Source organism: Lepus europaeus, chromosome 3 (assembly GCF_033115175.1).
Source record: "Lepus europaeus isolate LE1 chromosome 3, mLepTim1.pri, whole genome shotgun sequence".
Lineage (NCBI taxonomy): Eukaryota > Metazoa > Chordata > Mammalia > Lagomorpha > Leporidae > Lepus > Lepus europaeus.
Window position 1 is genome coordinate 37,174,326 of NC_084829.1, and position 8,715 is coordinate 37,183,040.

The window sequence follows — 8,715 nt, forward strand, 5'->3', positions numbered from 1 at the left end:
GGAGCATCAGAGCTTTTGATCATGTGCTGGTAGGAACATAAAATATTTCAACTGCTTTGGAAAATGTTGGCAATTTTTTTGTTTGTTTTTTAAAGATTGATTTACTTATTTGAAAGGCAGAGTTACAGAGAGGCACAGGCAGAGAGAAAGAGAGGTCTTCCATCCGCTGGTTCACTCCCCAAATAGCTGCAATGGCTGGAGCTGGGCCAATCCAAAGCCAGGAGCCGGGGCTTCTTCCAGGTCTCCAATGAGGGTACAGGGGCCCAAGGACTTGGGCCATCTTCTACTGATTTCTCAGGCTATCATGAAAAATCTTGATTGGAAGTAAAACAGCCAGGACTTGAACCAGCACCCGTATGAGATGCAGGTGGCAGCTTTACCTGCTACACCAGAGTGCCAGCCCAATGTCTTCTTTAAAAAAAATAAAAGGAGCTGGCGCCGCGGCTCAATAGGCTAATCCTCCGCCTGTGGCGCCGGCACCCCAGGTTCTAGTCCCGGTTGGGGTACCGGTTCTGTCCCGGTTGCTCCTCTTCCAGTCCAGCTCTCTGCTGTGGCCCAAGAGTGCAGTGGAGGATGGCCCAGGTCCTTGGGCCCTGCACCTGCATGGGAGACCAGGGGAAGCACCTGGCTCCTGGCTTTGGATCAGCGTGGTGCGCCGGCCTCAACGGCCATTGGAGGGTGAACCAACAGAAAAGGAAGACCATCCTCTCTGTCTCTCTCTCACTGTCCACTCTGCCTGTCAAAAAATAGAAAAAAGGATTCATTTTAGTTATTTGAAAGGCAGTGTTACAAAGGGAGAGGGAGAGACAGAGAGAGATCTTACATCCACTTGTTCACTCCCAAAATGGCTGCCAGAGCTGGGCCAAGGCGGAAGCCAGGAGCCAGGAGCTTCTTCCGGGTCTTCCACATGGGTGCAGGGGCCCAAGCACTTGGACCATCTTCCACTGCTTTCTCAGGCCATCAGCAGGGAGCTGGATTGGCAGTGGAGCAGCCAGGCCTCAAACTGGTACCCATATGGGATGCCAGCACTGCAGGAGGCAACTTTACTTGCTATGCCACAGTGCCGGCCCCTATATTGTTTTTTTTTTTTTTTAAATTGTTTTTATTTGAGAGAGAGAAGCTGAAGGAAATCTCCCAGCCACGGATCACTCTTCGAATGCCCACAATAGCCAGAGGGGCTGAAGCCAGCAGCCAGGAGCTCCATCCAGGTCTCCCATGTGGGCAGCCGGAACTCGACTGCTTGAACCGTCACCATGGCCTCCCAGGGTCTGCATGAGCAGGAAGATGGAGCTGACAACGGAACCCAGACGCTCCAGCGCGTGGCGACCCAGCCCTGCGTGTGCAGTTCTATTGGAACACTGGCATGGCCTTTGTGTCCTTGCTGTCCATGGCTATTTTTGCATGGTTGTTTTAAGTAGTGCAAAAGCAGAACTGAGGAGCTGGACAGAGACCACACGGCCCACAAGGAAAGTCTGAAGAACTTTCTAGCCAGCCCTTTAAGAAAACGCCAATGGGTCTAGGAGCAGTGTGGGGCAGAGGAAGACGAGCATCACGTGTGAGCCTTGACCTCCCGTGAGGCCTTCGTGTGACTCTCAGGCTTACTCTCTAGAAACAGAAGGGGCACTCTCCTTTTTTTTAAAAAAGATTTATTTATTTATTGGAGAAACAGAGTTACAGACAGAGAGAGAGGTCTTCCATCCACTGGTTCACTCCCCAAATGGTCACAACGGCCGGAGCTGCGCTGATCCGAAGCCAGGAGCCAGGAGCTTCTTCCAGGTCTCCCATGCAGGTGCAGAGCCCCAAGGACTTGGGCCATCTTCTACTGCTTCCCCAGGCCATAGCAGAGAGCTGGATCAGAAGAAGGGCAGCCGGGACTCGAACCGGCGCCCATATAGGATGCCGGTGCTGAAGGTGGAGGCTTAGCCCACTATGCCACAACACGGGGAGAAGGGGCCCTTCTGTAGGCCTGGCAGGTTCAGGGGAGGCTGGGAGCACAGGGCTCTCAGGTGCAGCCACGTGTCAGCACCCCACTCTCCCTGTCGGGGTCCTGATGCTGGGCTAGGAGCCCGCGGGGGCGTGCACCAGCCTCTCTTGCCACCTTCACAGTCAGATGCCAAGCCTGAGTCTCTCGGATTGCTGTCGTGGAGAACGGCTGTCTTCCACCGCTCGCCCTGAGTGCAGCCTGCCGTTCTCTTCCTTCCGGGCTTCTCATACAGCCCGCTCCGCAGTCCTCACTGGCACGACCTCGCCTTCCAGGCCCATTGCCACGTCAGTCTTGTGCCTGGAGTTCCACGGTCCCAATCCAGCACACAGCGCTGGGCCTGGGACGCTGTGGTGCTGCAGGGCTCAGCACCAGCTCCTGGCCCCTCACAGTCCCGGCGCCGAGGAGGGCTCGGATTTCAGAAGCCCGTCCTGCTTCCTGAGCCAAATGTCTTGGGCAGATTAAGCAATGTGCGACCAGGACTTGTGGGCTGCCGGTTTACGTGGGCAGTAGTCCCTAGACGTGCAATTACGAGTATGGAGAATGTGGGAAAGGCAGGGGAGAGACCCAGAAAGCTGTACCATGTGGAACTGTTAGTGGAGATGCTGGGATACAGGTTCTGGTCTTTGCACATAGAATTCAGGCGTGAGACAGGAGGGGGAGCAAAGCATCCATTAGAATGGATGGGCACCTCATGGGTGCAACCAGAGAGAGTGGCCAGGCTTCGGACTGGGGGAAGCAAGGCTACGTGGTTTAACGGAGAGGAATGCACCTGACAGGTAGGCAGGCATCTCAAGAAAAAGCAGAGGCGGCTGGCACCGTGGCACAGCAGGTCAAGCCGCCGCCTGCAGTGCTGGGCATCCCGTGTGGGTGCTGGTTCGAGTCCTGGCTGCTCCATTTCTGATCCCGCTCTCTGCTGTGGCCTGGGAAAGCAGTGGAAGATGGCTCAAGTCCTTGGGCCCCTGCACCCGTGTAGAAGACCTGGAAGAAGCTCCTGGCTCCTGGTTCTTGGCTTCTGATCGGTTCAGCTCTAGCCGTTGTGGCCATCTGGGGAGTGAACCAATGGATGAAAGACCTTTCTCTCTGTCTTTCCATCTCCCTATCTGTAACGCTGATTTTCAAATAAATAAAATTTAAGGAAAAAAGTCTGCATTCAGACTGGGGCATATAAGGGAGTGGGGTCCAGTTCTTCCTGCTGTTTCTTCCTCCCCCACCCTCTTCCCCTGGACAACAGGTTTGCTGGGTATGTAGCTGATGAAATTCCTCCCCAGGTTTTATTGCCAATGTTGTCAGACTGCGTAGCCCACTTGGCACCAGGCCAAGAGGAGTCTCCTGGAGAGTTTTCCTGAGGAGGATGGGCAGGCTGGGACCACCTGGATTAGCAGGGCGTGGGCAGAACTTTGTATTGTACCATGTTGTGCCCCTCGGGCTGCTACCCTCCGTTCTGGGCAGGTGGGGGAAGGGCTTGGTTTTCCTTAGACCCGGCTAGGCTGACTTCTAACTTCCTACTAACATTTCTGGGGACCTTCCAGGGAGCCCTGTAGAGCCTGCCCTGGAATTGTCACCCGGGGTCCTTCCTACGGGACACTGCCCTGTGCTGGCTCAGTGTTGCCACTAGAGCCAATTCTAGGTCGCTCGTGGCAGGGTGGAACAAACTCCCGTGGCACTGACGCCCTTGGAGGCATGCTTACAGGGGCGGTGGGATGTGCTGGCTGGCTTGGAGCTACCACCGTGGCTGCAGGTGAGCCCAGATGTGGGCCGGGTGCTGCCCGAGGTCACGCCCCCAGGAAGTGGTGGAGAGCCAGGATACCCAGGCTCGTGACTCCAGGTCACACTGCCTGCTCAACAGGCCAGAAAGCAGAAGTGCCTGCCCCTGCTGCCACCACAGTGATGATTCCAAGAGGACGTTTTGGGGACGACCTGTGCTTCTGCTTAGCCTTCGATGGAAAGCTTGAGTTTCCCCAGGGTGACCCAAAGTGCTACGCAAGCGTAGTGTCAACACTAGCCCCCTGGGCCTGGTTTCCCATGGGCTTGTCTGCCTAAGGTTCATCTAGAGTTATTTGGGGGCTGGTAGCCAGAAGCAAGGAGGCCCCGGTCTCCCAGCTTGAGCCCCAACTCTTTTTTTTCTGACAGGCAGAGTGGACAGTGAGAGAGAGAGAGAGACAGAGAGAAAGGTCTTCCTTTTCCGTTGGTTCACCCTCCAAAGGCTGCTGCAGCCGGTGCACCATGCTGATCCAAAGCCAGGAGCCAGGTGCTTCTCCTGATCTCCCATGCTGGTGCAGGGCCCAAGCACTTGGGCCATCCTCCACTGCCTTCCCGGGCCACAGCAGAGAGCTGGCCTGGAAGAGGGGAAACCGGGACAGAATCCGGCGCCCCGACCAGGACTAGAACCTGGGGTGCTGGCACCGCAGGTGGAGGATTAGCCCATGGAGCCATGGCGCCAGTGAGCCCCAACTCTTGCCGCTGCAGCCCAGAACAGAGGGTATCCTGTTTCAGGGCTTACCCAACTGCGAAGTGAATTCATGCATCTGTAGGAAGTTGAAAATTACCGGGTGCGACACACGTGGTCCGTTTTCCTGCTTTTGTCAAGTTCAGATTCTGTGCTCAGAAGTCCAGCAAGGTCGCCCTCTTTCCCAAAGTGCCCGGATCTCTCTGGCTTTGCTGCCACGTGCTCCGTGCTGCCAGCCTGCCCAGGTCTCGCCCCCCGAGGCTGAGCTCTCGCCACCCATGGGACTCAGGCTCCTTCGGAGCGGGCTGGGAGCACCCCTGCCTTCCCCAGGCAGCCTTGTCGCCGTCAGGAGCTAGGCACAGGAGCTGAGGATTGCTGGAGGTCCTGGGGGCACGGTCTGTCCCCAGGGAGTGCCCAGCTAGACCCACGCTCCTGGATTTGATGCATTTGTCCCAGTGCCCAGACTCCTGACACCTCCGCGGCTCCCCACCTGGTCTGAGCCCACTTCTGGACTCCTGTGACAGCCCCTCCCTGCTGTCTACCTGCTGCTGCCGCTGCCTACAGAATGAAATCAGCTGGGGGGGGGGGGGGGGCGCAGCCCTTCGCAAGCCCAAGCTGGGTCAGTCTCCTCCTGGTAGCTTCCATCTCCCTTACAACCAAAGCCCAGGTGCTTGCGCGGCCGACAAGTCCCACGTGTTACTTCCGACCGCTGGCTGGAAGAGTGGGTGTTCCGAGCAGCATCTTGACTCCTGCTCCAAATGCTGCCCCAGTCTCACGACTTCTTCTGCACTTGTGCAAACGTACACACCAGTTAGAGAGAAGAACAAAATGGGCCACAGTGTCCTCGCCAGCGCCATGGCTGTGGGAACAGAGGTCACTCCCGTCTCTTTGAGTTCCCAACCTGACCCCTACCCCTCGGTTATATGGAAGCAAATCCCAAAGAAATCTGTGATTTTATAAATGTGGAGAACTCTGACCCATCTGGAGTGACTTAGTTATTTTCAATAAAGATTTATTTATTTATTTGAAAGGCAGAGTTACAGAGAGAGAGGTGTTCCATCTGCTGGCTCGCTTCCCTAATGGCCACAACAGCTGGGGCTGGGCCAGGCTGAAGCCAGGAGCCAGAAGCTTCATCCGGGTCCCCCATGGGGATGCAGGGGCCCAAGCACTAGGGTCATCCTCTGCTGCTTTCCCAAGCCATTAGCAGGGAGCTGGACCAGAAGCGGAACAACCAGGACTTGAACTCATGCCCATATGGGATGCCGGCACTGCAGGCTGTGGCTTAACCCGCTGTGCCACAGCGCCGGCCCCCATGTGACTTTAGAGCTGGAATGGACGCTGTTTTTCGCAGATACCGAGTCCAATCTCCCAACGCTTGGTTGAATAAACCACCTTTGCTGCACTGATGAGAAATGGCGCTTTTATGTTCATTAAATTCCTACATCCTCGAGTCTATGTCTATTGTGTCCCACTGATTCATCCAGCTGCAGTCACACTCCAGTGCCACACTGTTCGGGTGGCTGTAGCTCTACTGTGTATTTTGGTGTCAGGTTAGAGGTGACTTAGCTATGAGCCTCCCCAGGTGTTCAAAGACACTGTTCTGGAGTGGGGACCTGTGGCAAGGAGGGCAATCCCAACACCAAGCTTAGCCCAGGTGTGGCCCTCAACCCTCACCTGGAATGACGCCCCCGCCCCGGGCAATCAGAGACTCTGCCCAAGTCTGGTGCCCGGTGACCTTGAGCAGTGCACCTTGTCCTTGTCCTTGGGAGCCTCCCTCCCAACCCCAGCGTTTCCCGTTCTCCAGTTCCGAGATCCTAGGGCAAGGGCCTGGGGGTGCCAGGCCAGCTTCTGAGGGAGAGCCGGTGGTCACGGCACAGGAAGTTCCTCAGATAGAAAGGAGAGATTGGCTCGCTGGGGAGCGGAAGGGGTGATGAGGCAAGAGACAAGACTGTTAACAGGAGGCTCTGCCGGACAGCTGCCACGGGTGCAGGAGCCCCGGGCTGCGTGAGCCACCAACGGGAACCTTCCAGAGGTGGGAGCCACTCAGCGTGAAAATGCTTCTGTTACTTTGGAGGGGTGGGGGCAGGGAGGGTGGGAGCCAAGGCGGCTGTCCAGCTCCTGAGACAAGGGCGCGAGGGGCCGAGCCCTCTTTTCTCGGGCATGTGGGGCCCTCTGTGTGATCTTGTGGAGGGCAGTGGAAGGCACCTGGAGAGCACTAAGATGGCCGTGTGCCCTTGGGCAAGTCCCCTGGTTCCTCGGAGCGGAGCCACATCTCTCCGGCAGGCAGGGAGGGAGGGAGGTGCGAGGGCGGCCACTTGGCAGCCTCTCTGGCCCAGCACTGGGATAGTTTGGGTGCAGGGACTCTGGCTGGGACACAAGGGAAGTGGTATGTGAGCAGATCCTGAAGACAGGGAGTGGGGAGTGGTTGGGGAGGCGTAGGCACCTGCAGACTCCATGTTGGGGTTCTGCCACTGCCCTGGCCTGTCCTTACTCACTGTCCCCTTCCCTGTGGGCCCCGAGGTAGGACTTCAGGCAGTTTTCTTAAAGCGGGAGGGGTTGGTGCAGGGCCGCCGAAGGCAAGGGCGGAGGGGAGGGGGTGAGGGGGAGCGGTGCCCCCTGGCACTGACTCAGACTCTCAGAGCAACCACAGGGGGGCCTCGGCCCAGGCTGATGGCCCTAACAGGTGTCGTGCCTGGAGTGACGGGGGTGGGTGGGTGGCAGCCAGGAGGGCGCCTTGTCAGGCCCCTGTCTGTGGGCTGACTGAAGGGTGTTCCCGCCGTCACCCCAACTGCTGGGGATGAGCGCTCAGGGTGGGTTTCAGATGGCCTCTCTGCCCCAGGTCACAGCTGAGCGGGCGGCCAAGGTCCCACTGCTGGGTGGGGTGCGCTGTGGAGGCTGTATTGGCCCACACTGCCTGGGAGGGCCGCACCGTGGAGGGCAGCAGGGCTAGGGACCCCCAAAAGCAATGCCGAGGGCACCCCATGTCCCAGAGGCCTACGAGACACGGCCCTCCTGTCTCTTCCCCTAGTGCTTTGGTTCTGGAAGCTTCCACACTGGGCATCTTCTCTCACTGCCTCACTCGTGCTGTCCCTCTCGAGGGGTAGGCGCGTCACTTCTCCGGGGACTGGGTCTCAAGGAAAAAGACCCCACCCCATATCTACTCTGCTCCGAAGCCACCACCACAGGGCCGCTCCCCAGGGAGCTGAGACCCGCCCACTGGAGCCCGGAGAGCAGAGTCGCCTGCTCCTGGAGGGAGGGGCTTCCTGCCCAGGGGGAGGCGGAGGGAGGTAGAGGGTGGCTTTCTGGGCGGGGACCAAGGTGGCCCCAAGAGGCATGCAGCCTTGTCACTGCCCACAGGGCAACGGGGCTGGAGGTGGAGGTGGGGGAGAGCAGTTAGCCCAGCAGAGGGACTTCCGGATCCCACCCCAGCCATCTCACTCTTGGCTTCTTACTCTTCCTGCTTTTTAGCAAGAAAACTTCGCAATCTGCAGAAGGGCTGAGCTAACAGTGCAGCGCGCTCTGTTGTACGGGCTCTGCTGTGTTGCTGCCTTTGTGCCCTCCTCCTACACACACACACACACACACATGCGCACATGTACATGTGCTCACACACACATACACAATGCACACACGTGCACACACCACACACATACCTGCACACACGTGCACGTGCACACACAATGCACACTCACGTATACACACACAGTGCGTACAGAGACGCCTCTGCACCCACGCGTGCACACGCGCACACTTTGTGTCTGTCTATGCCTGTATCGGGGACCAGATGAAAGCAAACTGCAGACAGAAGCACATCCCAAGCTGCTCCAGCGCAGGCACAGGGGTTCTCCTGCGTGACCCCAACACCTTGCCTTCAGCTAGCACGTAGCCCGGTGGCCCCCCACGCGTCTCTTTTCCTACTGTCTTTCTGAAAGAGAGCCCAGTTAAAGGTCACGCCTGACGGCTAGGTGTCTCTCCTCATGATACAGAACTGGCCCCTTTCTGGTTTCCTCTTTTTTTTTTTTTAAGATTTATTTATTATTTGAAAGACAGAGTTACAGAGAGGCAGAGAGAGAGAGAGAGAGAGAGAGAGAGAGGTCTTTCATCTGCTGGTTCACTCCCCAATTGGCTTCAACGGCCAGAGCTGCACTGATCCGAAGCCAGGAGCCAGGAGCTTCTTCCAGGTCTCCACGTAGGTGCCAGGACCCGAGGACTTGGGCCATCCTCTACTGCTTTCCCAGGCCATAGCAGAGAGCTGGATCGGAAATGGAGCAACCAGGACTCGAAC